Source organism: Uranotaenia lowii, chromosome 1, assembly GCF_029784155.1.
Source record: "Uranotaenia lowii strain MFRU-FL chromosome 1, ASM2978415v1, whole genome shotgun sequence".
NCBI lineage: Eukaryota > Metazoa > Arthropoda > Insecta > Diptera > Culicidae > Uranotaenia > Uranotaenia lowii.
The window spans coordinates 26,728,512-26,745,658 of NC_073691.1; positions in this window are offsets into that span (position 1 = coordinate 26,728,512).

Consider the following 17,147-nt stretch of genomic DNA (forward strand, 5'->3'; position numbering starts at 1 on the left):
TCGGAGTATTCGAGCGACGAGTGTTAAGAACCATCTTTGGCGGCGTACAGGAGAACGGAGTGTGGAGGCGAAGGATGAACCACGAGCTCGCGCGACTCTACGGCGAACCCAGTATCCAGAAAGTGGTGAAAGCTGGCCGGATACGCTGGGCGGGTGGTCAAAACAGGTGTTCGCTACGAATCCGGTAGGAACAAGACGAGCAGGGGCGCAACGAGCGAGGTGGTTAGACCACCTCGTGGTCTAAGCGGTCTAAGCGTGGTCTAGCGAGGTGGAGCGTGATCTGGCGAACGTGGGGTGTCCGAGAAATTCGAGAACGGTTGCCATGGACCGAATGAATCTTAGGAAATATGTTCGTCAAGTCGTCGTGTCGTGAGACGGAATACTACAAAAAAAAAATTGTAAATGAAATTGAAAAATGAATTCGTTAACTGAATAACTATTTTCTAAATTTTTAAATATTTTTGACTTATTATGAAAGGTACCTTCTAATTTATACCAGTGTAACTAGATTTTATAAAGGAATGCAGAGCTTCAAACCCATAACATCTGAAGTTATTCTAAAGTCCATAAACTTTGCTGAGTCTAATGTCCACACGCCCATTGATCCAGTTTGTTCGCTTTATGAAGTGTGTCTCTCAAAACCTCGCCCCGTTGTAAATCCAACATTCATTGAAGTTTAGACTCATTCCATGCGACGGACGGTGCTTATTAGTCATACCACATATTACACTGAGGAGTTGCCGATTTTTTTTTAATTCAATAGTAGACATTCTGCATTAGCCCAGACCAGACTAGCGACCCCTTCGGAAGATTAGAATCAAACACCCCCAATATTGATGACGGAGTCAGCAGTCGGGCGACTTATTCGACCGATGCCTTTTGGCTGTTCAGGGGATCAACCCACCAAAACACGACCAGCAGACGGACTTCGCGGCAACCTTTCTAATAAATGCAGTTCGTTCCTTGGAGAGGAATTGGCACTTCCATAGCCATTCAACTTTTGTTTACCTTCGTTCCACAGTTAAGTCATATCCTCATTAGGTGGAGTCTGGCTATGCCGCATGAATATGGTGTTGAGTCACTGGATAGCGAAACCATTTTCTTTAATTTTAAACTGCAAAGTTTTCTTCCTATATTTTCTTGATAATGAATCTAATTACCGTTACTTTAAATACCGTTAAAAGTAAATACACCTAGGTCTTTTTTTACACTGATATACGTACCGCGTAAAAAAAACCGTGTAAAAAAAAACCGTGTTAATTCCCGAAAACCGTGTAAAAAAAAACCGTGCTAATTCCCGAAAACCGTGTAAAAAAAAACCGTGCTAATTGCGGAAAACCGTGTAAAAAAAGAACTTCAAATTTATGCAGCTTTGAAACTTGAAACAATGAGACATGTAACTAGACACTTCAGACCCTAGACATGACACCTGAGACATGAGATTTGAGACCAGAAACTTGAGACTTTATACTTAAGACATGAGACCTGAGATCTGAGACTTGCGAACTGGTACCTTAGACTTGAGACCTGACAATTGAGACCTGAGACCTGAGACCTAAAACCTGAGACTTGAGACCTGAGACCTGAGACCTGAGACCTGAGACCTGAGACCTGAGACCTGAGACCTGAGACCTGAGACCTGAGACCTGAGACCTGAGACCTGAGACCTGAGACATGAGACCTGAGACATAACACATTAGACCTGAGACCTGAGACACAAAACATGAGAAATTAGACATTAGACATGAGACCTGAGACCTGAGACATGAGACCTGAGACATGAGGCATGAGACATGAGACAAAAGACATGAGCCATGAGACATGAGACATTAGACATTAGACATTAGACAAGAGACATTGTACATTAGACATTACACATGAGACATGAGACTTGAGACATGAGATATGAGACTCGAAACTTGAGACTTGAGACCTGAGACCTGAGACATGAGGCAAGAGACATGAGACATGAGCCATTAGACATTAGACATTAGACATGAGACATGAGACATGAGACATGAGACATGAGACATGAGACATGAGACATTGGACATGAGACATTGGACATGAGACTTGAGACTTGAGACCTGAGACATTAGGTATTAGATATTAGACATTAGACATTAGCCATTAGACATTAGACATTAGACATTAAACATGAAACATGAGACATGAGACATAAGACCTAAAACATTAGACATGAGACTTGAGACTTGAGACATGAGACATTAGACATGAGACATGAGACATGAGACATGAGACATGAGACATGAGACATGAGACATGAGACATGAGACATGAGACATGAGACATGAGACATGAGACATGAGACATGAGACATGAGACATGAGACATGAGACATGAGACATGAGACATGCGACATGAGACATGAGACATGAGACATGAGACATGAGACATGAGACATGAGACATGAGACATGAGACATGAGACATGAGACATGAGACATGAGACATGAGACATGAGACATGAGACATGAGACATGAGACATGAGACATGAGACATGAGACATGAGACATGAGACATGAGACATGAGACATGAGACATGAGACATGAGACATGAGACATGAGACATGAGACATGAGACATGAGACATGAGACATGAGACATTAGATATGAGACATGAGACCTGAGACCTGAGACCTGAGACCTGAGACATGAGACCTGAGACATAAGACCTGCGACCTGAGACATGAGACATTAGACATTAGACATGAGACATGAGACCTGAGACATGAGACATGAGACATGAGACATGAGACATGAGACATGAGACATGAGACATGAGACATGCGACATGAGACATGAGACATGAGACATTAGACATTAGACCTGAGACATGAGACATTAGACCTGAGACCTGAGACCTGAGGCCTGAGACATGAGACCTGAGACCTGAGACATTAGACATGAGACATAAGACCTGAGACTTGAGACCTGAGACATGAGACATGAGACATTAGACATTAGACTTGAGACATGAGACATTAGACCTGAGACCTGAGACATGAGACATGAGACATGAGACATGGGACATGAGACATGAGACATGAGACATGAGACATGAGACATGAGACATGAGACATGAGACATGAGACATGAGACATGAGACATGAGACATGAGACATGAGACATGAGACATGAGACATGAGACATGAGACATGAGACATGAGACATGAGACATGAGACATGAGACATGAGACATGAGACATGAGACATGAGACATGAGACATGAGACATGAGACATGAGACATGAGACATGAGACATGAGACATGAGACATGAGACATGAGACATGAGACATGAGACATGAGACATGAGACATGAGACATGAGACATGAGACATGAGACATGAGACATGAGACATGAGACATGAGACATGAGACATGAGACATGAGACATGAGACATGAGACATGAGACATGAGACATTAGATATGAGACATGAGACCTGAGACCTGAGACCTGAGACCTGAGACATGAGACCTGAGACATAAGACCTGCGACCTGAGACATGAGACATTAGACATTAGACATTAGACATGAGACATGAGACCTGAGACATGAGACATGAGACATGAGACATGAGACCTGAGACATGAGACATGAGACCTGAGACATGAGACATGAGACATTAGACATGAGACATGAGACATGAAACATTAGACCTGAGACCTGAGACCTGAGACCTGAGACATGAGATCTGAGACCTGAGACATTAGACATGAGACATAAGACCTGAGACTTGAGACCTGAGACATGAAACATGAGACATTAGACATTAGACTTGAGACATGAGACATTAGACCTGAGACCTGAGACATGAGACATGAGACATTAGACATGAGACATGGGACATGAGACCAGAGACATGAGACATGAGACCTGAGACATTAGACATGAGACATGAGACCTGAGACCAGAGACATGACACCTGAGACATGAGACCTGAGACATGAGACATTAGACATGAGACATTAGACCTGAGACTTGAGACATGATACATTAGACATGAGACATGAGACATGAGACATGAGACATGAGACATGAGACATGAGACATGAGACATGAGACCTGAGACATGAGACATGAGACATGAGACATGAGACATGAGACATTAGATATGAGACATGAGACATGAGACATTAGACATGAGACATGAGACCTGAGACCTGAGACCTGAGACCTGAGACATGAGACATGAGACCTGAGACATTAGACATGAGACATAAGACCTGAGACTTGAGACCTGAGACATGAGACATGAGACATTAGACATTAGACTTGAGACATGAGACATTAGACCTGAGACCTGAGACATGAGACATGAGACATTAGACATGAGACATGGGACATGAGACCAGAGACATGAGACATGAGACCTGAGACATTAGACATGAGACATGAGACCTGAGACCAGAGACATGACACCTGAGACATTAGACCTGAGACATGAGACATTAGACATGAGACATTAGACTCGAGACTTGAGACATGAAACATGAGACATGAGACATGAGACATGAGACATGAGACATGAGACATGAGACATGAGACATGAGACCTGAGACATTAGACCTGAGACCGGAGACTTGAGACCTGAGGCCCATGCCTCATGTCTCATGGCTCATGTCTCATGTCTAATGTCTAATGTCTCATGTCTCAAGTCTCAAGTCTCATGTCTAATGTCTCAGGTCTAATGTCTCATGTCTCATGTTTAATATCTAATGTCTAATGTCTCATGTCTAATGTCTAATGTCTAATGTCTAATGTCTAATGTCTAATGTCTAATGTCTAATGTCTAATGTCTAATGTCTAATGTCTAATGTCTTATGTCTAATGTCTAATGTCTAATGTCTAATGTCTAATGTCTAATGTCTAATGTCTAATGTCTAATGTCTAATGTCTAATGTCTAATGTCTAATGTCTAATGTCTAATGTCTAATGTCTAATGTCTAATGTCTAATGTCTCAGGTCTCAAGTCTCAAGTTTCAAGTCTCAAGTCTCATGTCCAATGTCTCATGTCTCATGTCTCATGTCTAATGTCTAATGTCTAATGTCTAATGGCTCATGTCTCATGTCTCTTGTCTCATGTCTCAGGTCTCAATTCTCAGGTCTCAGGTCTCAGGTCTCATGTCGCATGTCTAATGTCTCAGGTCTCATGTCTCATGTCTCATGTCTCATGTCTCATGTCTCATGTCTCATGTCTCATGTCTCATGTCTCATGTCTCATGTCTCATGTCTCATGTCTCATGTCTCATGTCTCATGTCTCATGTCTCATGTCTCATGTCTCATGTCTCATGTCTCATGTCTCATGTCTTATGTCTCATGTCTCAGGTCTAATGTCTCATGTCTAATGTCTCAGGTCTAATGTCTCATGTCTCAAGTCTAATGTCTAATGTCTCATGTCTCAGGTCTCATGTCTCAGGTCTCATGTCTCAGGTCTCATGTCTCAGGTCTCAGGTCTCAGGTCTCAAGTCTCAGGTCTCAGGTCTCAGGTCTAATGTCTCATGTCTCAGGTCTCAGGTCTCAGGTTTCATGTCTCATGTCTAATGTCTCAGGTCTAATGTCTCAGGTCTCAGGTCTCAGGTCTCAGGTCTCAAGTCTCAGGTCTCAGGTCTCAGGTCTCAGGTCTCATGTCTCATGTCTCAAGTTTAATGTCTAATGTCTCATGTCTCAGGTCTCATGTCTCAGGTCTCATGTCTCAGGTCTCATGTCTCAGGTCTCAGGTCTCAGGTCTCAAGTCTCAGGTCTCAGGTCTCAGGTCTAATGTCTCATGTCTCAGGTCTCAGGTCTCAGGTTTCATGTCTCATGTCTCAAGTTTAATGTCTAATGTCTCATGTCTCAGGTCTCATGTCTCAGGTCTCAGGTCTCAGGTCTCAGGTCTCAGGTCTCATGTCTCATGTCTCAAGTTTAATGTCTCATGTCTCAGGTCTCAGGTCTCAGGTCTCAAGTCTCAGGTCTCAGGTCTCAGGTCTAATGTCTCATGTCTCAGGTCTCAGGTCTCAGGTTTCATGTCTCATGTCTAATGTCTCATGTCTCATGTCTCATGTCTCATGTCTCATGTCTCATGTCTCAGGTCTAATGTCTCATGTCTAATGTCTCAGGTCTAATGTCTCATGTCTCAAGTTTAATGTCTAATGTCTCATGTCTGAGGTCTCAGGTCTCATATTTCAGGTCTCATATTTCAGGTTTCATGTCTCAGGTCTGATGTCTCAAGCCTCAGGTCTCAGGTCTCATGTCTCAGGTCTAATGTCTTATGTCTCGTGTCTGAGATCTCAGGTCTCATATTTCAGGTCTCAAGTCTCAGGTTTAATGTCTCAGGTCTCAGGTCTCAGGTCTCAGGTCTCAGGTCTCAGGTCTCAGGTCTCAGGTCTCAGGTCTCAAGTCTCATGTCTCAGGTCTCAGGGGTCTCATGTTTCACGTTCTTAGTCTCAGAGCTAAGATTTTCCCAACTTCAAAAAGATTCTAAGTGTTTTCCTTTGAAAAGGACTTAGAATATTTTCTCTCAAAAACCGTGTTAATTCGCGAAAACCGTGTAAAAAAAAACCGTGTTAATTCCCGAAAACCGTGTAAAAAAAGCCGTGTAAAAAAACCGTGTAAAAAAAACCGCGTAAAAAAAACCTAGGTGTAATTGAAATTATTTAAAAAATTTAAGAGGATACATTCTAAATGAAATAGATTTGGTATAAGGAGATTTCAATGAGTCCAAAGTTTTTTAAACAAGAAATTTATATAAAGTCAAAATTATCAAATCAAATAAACTCAAAACCTTCAAATCTTCTAATTACAAGTTCTCATTAATAACTTTTTTTCTGATTGTCTGATTTTATCATTTTCTAGATAATTGTTTGCTTGAATGATTTCCAAGTTTCCCTAATCAAACTACATCATTCAAAATTAAGTCTTCCGAGTCTTTTCAAGCTACTACAGTAAAACACACTATTGGTCTGCTAGGAAATCTCATGAATCATAAACAGTTCTGCACTGGTGAAGTGAGACATTTATTTTTTATCAGATAACTGAATAAACGGATCTTATCTCCAGTGAATATTTACCCTCGGTAATCGGCTAACGCGTTGAAGTTCCATTTGTTGTATGAGTAGAACCTTCTTGAGAAAAATCAGTCAAGTGACTTTTCCCATCTTTGTACGTAACTATGACGTGATTCAGAGTAACTTACTTTCATAGCTTCTAATTGTGATTAATCATTCTTTAATATGAGGATAGCTAAGTCACAGTCTGAAACAGGAAAGAGAAGCTTAAAAGCTGGTTGCCTCGAGAGAAAGTCAAGAATCCGTGGTACAGTTGCATCTTGGCAGTGGAAGCTGAAGTGAATATCAGTAATTATTAGAACGTTGGGAACGAGTGTAGTGAAGATTAAAAAAAATTAATAGTGAAGGTTTCTGTGAAAGTTACAGTTGGATTTTTAAAATGGCATCTAATTCCGTGCTGAGATTTCTTCTACTGACAAGTGTCTTTCTAATTTGCATTTCCATCACTCGAAGCAATGAAGTCGGTTGGAATAACACTCTATTTCTAAATAACACCTCTGGAGGTAACATCATTTCGAGTAACATTAACTTGTCATTTTTTCTGATCGATTCTCTCTTTCACCAGTGAATGAAACCCAGCATCCTTACTGGAGTAATGGCCCAACTGGTAATGCTGCCCCCCACGGCAATACACCCGGATCGAATGTGACGGTGATTCGTGAAGTTTACATCATTAACAACACGAGGCCCAACAATAATCCCCACGGTCCTTATCATCCTCCACCGAGGGGATCAAAATCTTCCGGTGTAAGGTGGTTTGTGCAGCCTATTGGAGTGACTCTAATGGTTGCATCTTACATGATAAGTTCCAATTTTGTAATTTGAACTAAGAGACTTATTCTTAAGAACTCTAGTGGATAATTGAAAATTTAAAATTTGATTCAATCTGTTCTAATTTAAATATTTCTCATTGTTAGAAAGAAATTTAAATGTAAAACCTAAGGATAGTAAAAGAAATATTTTGAAACAAAAATCATCATGAACCCAAAATCATTTAATTCATTTCATCATCCAAAATTATGATAGGCCAAACATTCACAAAACAAGCATCGAACTATGAGAAATGTAAATAGTAACTTAAACAGAAAATTGATAATTTAAATATTATAGATTTGCCAGCAACGAGAATCAATAGAATCTTCATAGCCGAAAGGTTTGTAGTGCATTAGGTAAAGCATTTTACGAAAAAAAAACCTGAAAATAAAAACAAAAACTTAAGCAGAGTGGGCGTTGATATTTTTGGATTGAACGCGTTATATCTACGTTTTTTTAAATTTTCTGATATCAAATCTTTGAAAGTGGAAAATCGTAAAAATTAGAGATGTACTGAACAGTGATATTCGGCGAACGGCCGATTACCCAATATTGACCGTATCAATTATTCGGCCAAACGAATATTCGGCCTAACATTCGGTAAAATATTCTGTCGAGTTTTTAGTTAACCCTCATCCGCATTAGAGTGTCATTTTGACACTATTGCAAGTTTGAAGGCTTCTAACTTTTTTCAGAAGCGTCAAAAAACAAAAATTTCTTCAGGAACCCTAAATGAATTCAAAAGTTCTTTAATATTGCATCTTTACTTTTTTATGAATGAACCCTGGAAGCCTGGAAAAAATCCCTTTTCTGACTTAGAGTGTCAATTTGACACTCCAAAAGAAAAATCTATCTAAATCGTATGAATTATAATTAATTTCATATAAACCCTTTATCAATACAAACCTTGTAATGTCAGTCAAATATGTTTTGAACATCGACGCGCATCATATTTTTGTAAAATCTCACAGCGTTAATTGTGGCACCTCATTAGAATGTAAATGAAATTTGCTTTCCAATGAATATACTTTTGATTAGTCCAAACAAAGTAAAAGCACTGAAAGTCCGGGTACAACCTGACGGTGGACCACAAAAACAGAGGAAATTTCAATTTGTGAAAAAATTCGCACAAAAAAGTCAACTTTGAAAAATTCCAGTAAATTCAATTTTTGTTGCATCAAAAATCCAAAGACAACAAAATGTTAGAATTAAAATAAATTTTGTAGTCATATTTTAAAAAAAACTCTACCATCGCTCAAACAGCATTTACTAGCAATCGAATGAAAAGTAGGTTTTCAGACCACTTTTTTTAAACTTTGTATGACCCTTTCATTAAAAAAATTAAAAAAATATTTCTGGGCTCCATGATGTAGACATTAGCTTCAGCTTTCATATGCATAAAGCAAATATTTTTTTGGACGTGTAACATATGAACTACAGCAGTGTTCCTGAGGCATGTTTTTCGGATTTTTTTTCTTTCATGCTGAATAACGAGAAAACAAGTAGCTTTAGCAATATAATATGTTCTAAATATATTTGACTGAGATTGAAAGGTTTCTATTAACATAAGTTTTGTTTAGATCGGTTGAACAAGCCAAAAGTTATAACGATTTGAGCTTGTAGTGTCAAATTGACACTCCTAGTGCTGATAAGGGTAACGAAATCTAATGCGGATGAGGGTTAAAATACAAAAGCTGTTACTTCAATATCCTTTTATTTCTTCCATCTTTATGTCCCTCATGTTTTTGAGTTGATTATTTTCTACCAGATGATATTACCAGATGATTTATTACAAGATCTTTTTCAAGAAGGGGTCTCTCTGATTTTTAAAATGTCACCTGTAACTGATAAAACAGATGACTTTTCGCTTTCTAAGGCGTTCATCCTGTAAAATTATTCTGGGCAAAACACATCGAAATAGGGGCAAAGCAGTTCGATATTGCTTTAAATAAGATAAGATTTAAAATTTCAATTTCAAATTCAATCGATTAAGCAAATAATTTGAATTAACCTGGCAAAATCCGACCAATTTTGAAAAATATTTGGCATTCCGGCCACATTTGACTTATCTCGAACTCTTTATTGGAATTATGGACAAGCCTGGATACATGAAAAAAAATCTGGAATAAACGATAGTCAAAGTATAAAGCTATCAAAGATTTACCTAAGAAATATGGTTTACTGACACCATAAGCTTTTAAACATTGCTTTTGGGCATTTTATAAATTATCCAAAATGATTAGAAAAAAAATACAATTATGTTATTGTATTGAATATCATTTAATAAACATTCGGCCTATTTAAAAAAATGCCAGGGAGTATTACTGGAAATGTTGGGCTTAGCAAAACTGCCTAAGCATCCAAAAGTCTCGTTAAAAAGGTCGAACACAGCTTAATCAGCATAGTTAATGTGCTGAAGTTCGTTTTATTCTGCCCAAAATTTAAGTTCTTATTGAAACTTTGAAGTTCCATCACAGATTTGAACGGCCTTCTATTCAGCCCACAAGTAAACGTTTAATCAGCAAAACCAAAAAATAATTCGCCTCTCCTCTCTTACTTTGGTCACCCACCAACCAAGCCCATGTGGTGCTGCCGGTTTCTCGGCATCCATCTTTATTCCTCCCCTCACCTTCCTTAATTGATCTTGCTTAATTACCATCAAGACACCATTCACCGCCCAGTTAAGCGGTTTTTCAACTTCAAACATGTGTAATAAAAAAAATGACGGCAGATTTTTATTCGCTTTCTTTTCCAATACATCCCAAAACTGTTCTACTTTAAATAAAAAAATTAGTGGAACTCGAAAAATGTACGGTTTTCAAAATAATTAACTAAACTTTGGGGTGTTCAACTGGCCCTATTACCGCCCACTCAACTTTTTCGGGTATCGATAATGTTTTCTTAAGGAAAAACTATCTAAACAACACGGAAACTGTTCTTTTTAGTATTTTCCATACAACGAGCTATCAAAACCATATTTTGGCTCTTTAGAGAATACATTTTGTGAAATTTATTCCGCAAATTGAGTACAAATTTTAACAAAGTGCGTTGACTGTCAAAATTATGTTTCCCGGTAAACAACCTCAAGTAACCGGTTACTTTCAGCGATCAAAAATCATTTTCTAACATAATCAAACCAAATGCTTCTTACAATTTACACATTTGACTAAATACATGCGTTAAAAACAAAAAATTGTGCGTGACCAGTCACTAGGAACCCACACTTTTTTTTATACACCAATTACCGCCCATCACTAAACTCTTCAAAAAACAACAACTATTGAAAAAATCGAAAATTGTTTGATGCAAATCTATTCTACGAAAATAAAACTATCGTTTCAAGTCGATTTTAGGTCCAATAGGTACTATCTAGTAAACAAAAACCCTTTTTGCCCTAGGTGTACAGTAATGCTTAGTTCGCTAACAGGCGTCGAATTCAATAATTTGACCGGAAACGAAAAACCAAATATTTTATTTCTGGCTATTTATAGTTAGCATAATTAAGTGATGCTTTTTCAGTGAAATGGTCGAACAATGATGCCGACACAGAACACAGGTCTTATATTTGGAGAAAACATCCCAGTTTTTTTTCAAAATACACACAAAAGGGTGATTTTGGGCGGTAAATGGTGTCTGGGCGGTGAATGGCGTCTTGATGGTACTTTGTTTTTAAATTTTTTCGGTACATGTCGGCACGTACGCCAGTTCTGCTACACAATTATTTGATTCGCTTACTCAAGCAATCAAATAATCTAATGGAAAATATTAGTCCTAGTACCAGATTTGAACCCGATCCTCCGAGATGATAGCCAAACACGCTGCCATGACGCCACGCCTAGATGTTGCCTTGCCGGCAGCTAAAATTCGAAGTGGTTATAAGCTTCCTAGAAAACCCGCAAAGGCAGCCAGCGGCCAGCAGCAAAGACGTATTATGATTATTACTAAGAAACATTACGAAACGGCGTATAAATCAATCATCCGTTAAAATTACATTGGATTTTTAAAAAAATGGTATTCCATGTTTATAACTGTTAAGCTTAAAAGTTTACAAATTCTTGAGTTTATTTTGATATTTAATAAATGAATTGCTTCAACTGACTTTCAATCTGTGATAAATTCGTGGTAAGTGTGGAGAATAAGGTGAAAGATAAGAATCAAGTTTATTTGAGGGCAAATAAACTGATTTAAAATATAAGAAATATTAAGTTATTTACTTCAATGTTTCTTGAGAAAAATGTTGACATCTCGACACGTGAGTGCCTGCGAGATACAACAATCAATTATATAGGAGACTAGCTGATTTTACCCGGCCTTGCTCGGGTTCATGTAAAAAAAATTAATCAAAATGAGTCGTTTGACTTTTCTAAATTTTAGAAGCAGAAATTGCAATTTGACCGATTTTTGGTCATGCAATTTAAGTCTTTTTAAATTATTTAATGAGATTATAAACTGTTTTTTTATCGTTTTCATATCATTGGAAAACGTATAGATATTAGGTTTTCATTAATAGAAATTTTAAATGATTTCCCATGAAATCTTATCTCGAAAGACATTATTTTTACCCACCATTTTTTAGAAAACTTGCATAGATATTTTTATCTTCAAATGATACAACTGTTTTTTTTATCTAACTCATCCCCCATTCAATAAAAAGCTCTTTTGGAGATTATTCCACTTTTCAAGATGTACCCCGTAGGTTTTATTTACTTAGAAATTTCTAATAAGACTTCAGAACCTTGTTGAAGACTCACTTTGCATTGTAATTGTGTATCTTATGATCAGTTTTAATTAAATTGAATGTTTACTAATAGTTATTTAAGTAATCAAGAACAAATAATCTCGGAACTGAAATCGCTCGTTTTATAATATTATGATAAAGGTTTTTTAGCTCTATTTAAATTTTTCTATTCTTGGAAACAATTATCCCAATTATTATTGTTTAGATTGACCACTGCAAAGATTTTTAGATTCTACTTCTTTGAAATCGTAGTAATTCACGGCTGTACAATTATTTTTCTCAAAATTGGATGGTAGAATTGAACCCATTGATAACCAATAATAACTCAAAAGTTATAAATTGACCAATGAAATTTAATTGAATTAATCTAAAATCTAAAGATTTAGTTATATAATCAATTTTCAAATCCCTCGTTTAAATTTCCCGACGGCTATCAAAGCGTTGCAGTCGTAGCCTTGAACTTATAACCCTAAATCTTATTAATTTTTCTTTCTCTAAGAGGAACTCTTAAAATATGAAAATGGTTGGTTCTAAAGCTGGATTTTATGAAAATCCGCCCATTAATTTCCAGCACTCAGTCTGAATAGTCATTCAGCTAAAGAAGTCAATTCTCTGTTAACTTTCAAGTTCACTGTATATTCTTGTAGTCTCTCAAAGCCCCCCAACGGCGGTAGGGAGCACTTTGAAAACCACTACATTTCAAGTCAATGTATTCCCAACAGGCTAGTTGTATTTTTCAAACTAAAATGTAGGCTCTTTATTGCTTCCAAATATCTCGTACCTATAAAACACGTGCTTTAAACTGCAGAAAAAAAGCCCGCCAAAACTATCAGCCATCAAATTTTCCATCAGTAGCAGGCTTGGATTTGCTGTCCAGTACACATGAACTCTGGCTGGATGGTTGTTTCTAATGCCCGGCCCATGGTGATGGTGAAAAAACCCCGCCAAAGGAAACGAAATTCGGTCGACAAAATTGGTGCCATGACTTTTGATTCGTGAAAAAAAAAAACGAAAGTTGTATGGGAGGGTCCCTTTTGTTAGGTGGGAGGGGCTCAGAACTATTACTAAAACCTTACCCTGGTCCAAAAACACCTCTGTACCAAATTTCAGGCTGATCGGTTAAGCGGTGTGGATTTGTATAAGGTGCATACAAACATATATAGTCCAACTCATCTTTATATATTAGATGTAGATGAGTAAAAGGGAAAGCAATACCTCGATGAGCGTGGTAAGCGATCGATGAAAATATGTTCTTTCTTCTATTCGCGACTGTTACTGAAGACAGACGTACTTCAAAAGTGCGGTCCGAAAAATTAACTAGAGTTTCTTTGAAGTAGTCAAAGTTTATGAAAAATCAAAAACGAGAGTACACGACAGTAAGTAAATACAGTTGGATGAAATTATATAAAGTCAAATTATTTACTCATTTCATAAACAATCATTTGCTAGTTAGCTTTAAGCTGTTCTGAGTTGAAGTTTCAATATAAATTAAACATTTCAACAATTTCCAAGCTCCAAAAATGATTTATTTATTATATGTCCTTTTGTGATGTTCGTTCACATCTCATATTCATGAAATGGCGGACATGTCTCAAGAAAGGCTCTTTGAGGAACTTCTTGGAACTTGAAGTTTACAAAAAGCTATTTGAAACCTTATTTGTAACTTTTATACTGTGTGGGTGTGATTGACATGTAACAAATGAGGCTATTTGAGGAACTTTTTGGAACTGAAATCCACAGAAGGCTCTTGAGACATAATTTGTAACTTTTATACTGTGTGGATGCGATTGACATGTCACAAAAAAGCTTTTTGAGGAACTTTTTGGAACTTCAAGTTCACAGAAGGCTATTTGAGGAACCTTTTGTAACTTTCATGCTCACATTCGAGAAAATTCGGGACCAATTCCCTTTGGAACCTTTGTTCAGCGAAATTTAAACTTTGCAGGCACGAGTTTAAGTAGATATGAGACTTTTGATTGCTTGGGTGTAACTACTGTAAAAGGAACAAACAGGGGAGAGTTTTGAATTTTTCAAACCCTAGGCTCTTAAAACCTTTATTTTGGTTCCAAATCTATCCATGATTTTTTTGCAGAAATTTTAAGTAAAGTTTCATGAGTAAATTTAAACTTTTATTATTGTTCGGAAAAATTGAATATTTTGTTCTGAAAAATCAATTACAAATCTTCTGAGTTTTATCTTCACATTTTATTAATAGAATGAAAATTTTCAGAAAAATGTATGAAGCGCGATTTATTATCGAAAAACGTTTATGCTCACGTTCATGATACATATAGGTTGCTAGATTTTTTTCAGCACGTATCCGGGCCGAACAAATCGGGGCTATTTTATCTTAAAACCTGGCAAAAATCGGGCATTTGATTTCAAAATTGTCGACAAAAAAAACCGGCCAATTTTGATCAAAATCCAGGAGTCACAAAAAAAATATTGAAGAACAAATTTCATCACAACTAATCAATTCTTTTGAAATCGTATTTTAAGCTTTCAAAAAACCTCTCATTTTGCGCATTAACATAAAATAAAATTCGCAAGAAAATTTGTTATTTCTGTTTGTTTTGGCAAATAAAGTGAAAAAATCCCGACTTTTTTCAACGAAATCCAGGCAACCGGGACGGACCAAACATTTGTCAAATTTTGTATTAAATATCCGGACAAACCCGGTTAAAACCAGACAATCTGGCAAGCTTAATGTATGAAAGTGTTTTGAACCAAAACAAAACTTTCAAGGTTACAGGGTTTGAGAAATTCAAAAATAGCCTCAAAGCGACTCAATCTAACAACCAATGATTCAAGTCAATAAAAAAAAGTCTCTGGGAAGTTGAGTCTAATGTTGATCGCATTGAAGAAATTTCGTCATTCATTGGAAGTGTAAAATTTGCCTTAAATAAGGTTTTCAAACAGATGGAATAAGAATGAAAAAAAGTAAAATATGTCTTGTTACAGTGTGAAATTTTCCAGGATTTAATTTTCAAAAGTGCTGGAAAATGATATCAAAATGTACGTCCTTCCTTCTGAGATTCACTTTAAAATATTGATTAAGAGAGCCTACCGGCTGAGCTATTGGTAGAGATAGAAAGAAACCATTATTTGATTGGATTTTCTTAAGAAATTGTGTTTAGAACACGATTCTTGTAAAAAAAGAAAAGAAAATGTCGTGTGTTTCGTGATTTCAGGTGAATTAAACGGCTAGAAGGTTCAGGAGAAAATTTGTTTGTTTCCATAGTTAACAAAAGTTACAAGAACAAGTCTTATTTTTTGTTCTCTTCATAAAAAGCATTTCTAGAGAAAAGAGAATAAATTTTATTATGACAATTAGTCTTAATTTAAAATATAAAACTCAAAAAGTGATAAAATTTTGAAAGTCTATTTACTGAAGCTTGATTTTGAGCTGAATTTTACAGATGCGCGCTGTAACTTTTTGAATGGCTTCAAGCTGGTTTCTGTGTTACGAAATTGAAATAAAATCTTTCTTGGAGGAGAGTTGTAGCTCTCGCGAGAGATGTTTCAATTTTGTATTTTCTTTTGTGGGTTTCATGTTATGAGTAGTAATACACTGAACTCTTTGAGAAGGGGAAAAATTGAGAAAGATTTCAGAACTTCATTCAAACATCATATTTTTACTCTTTAAAATATGAATAACTCGAAATGAAGTTACAGAGAATTTAAAATTTCAAAGTATACCATTTTTATGCTAAGCTTACCATCAATATTGAATATCTCAGAGGTCGCAGCAAGTTCTGCTCGAGAACGGATGTGTTTCTTTCCAACGTAGCGAATTTTGCATTTGTCTTTTTTTTTTTGTAAAAGTTCATTGATTTTATCTGTTTGAAGCTTCTTTTTCGAAATATGTGTCAGGATAGGAGGGACGATTGTGCTAAACAAAATATTTGCAAGTGAAAAGAATCATTCAAATCCCTGTCGCCTGCAAATTGGATTACCTGTTCCAATAAGCGTCAAACTTTAGAAGTTTCAGGTGAGATCAATCCATTTACTTGTCCGTTTTATGATTCCATATTCACAAATTAAACATTTTCGTTTATAAATGAACACTATATCATTTCCTCGCTTAATTCCTTCCTTGTTCCTGCTTCTTTTGCGGTTTTCATTACAAGGTTGACCTGGCCAAAGTAGTTTGTGCAGTGCATTTTCTATGTACCAGATTGATAAATTTTCAATTTCTCTGTAAAAATACTTCATATCCATGCATTGAAGAAGGAATCGCAAAGAACAATCAACAAGGACATAGATGCCGAATTTTTCTTTTTCAGGCCTGAAAAAGACGCCGTGAACCGCATTAATAATGCTTATGGTAAAATCTACAAAAAATTGTGTAACACTCAGAAATAAAACTGCTGATCTAATTATCAAACTCAATAGATTTATAATGTTCAAGGTTCAGTCCAACATTAAAATTTTCTGTTTGATAGGTGAATGTCACAACTCAAATCAGTTTTCAGCTCTAGAAATAAATTCATGAGTCCTAAAAATATCATTAAAAATTCAAACT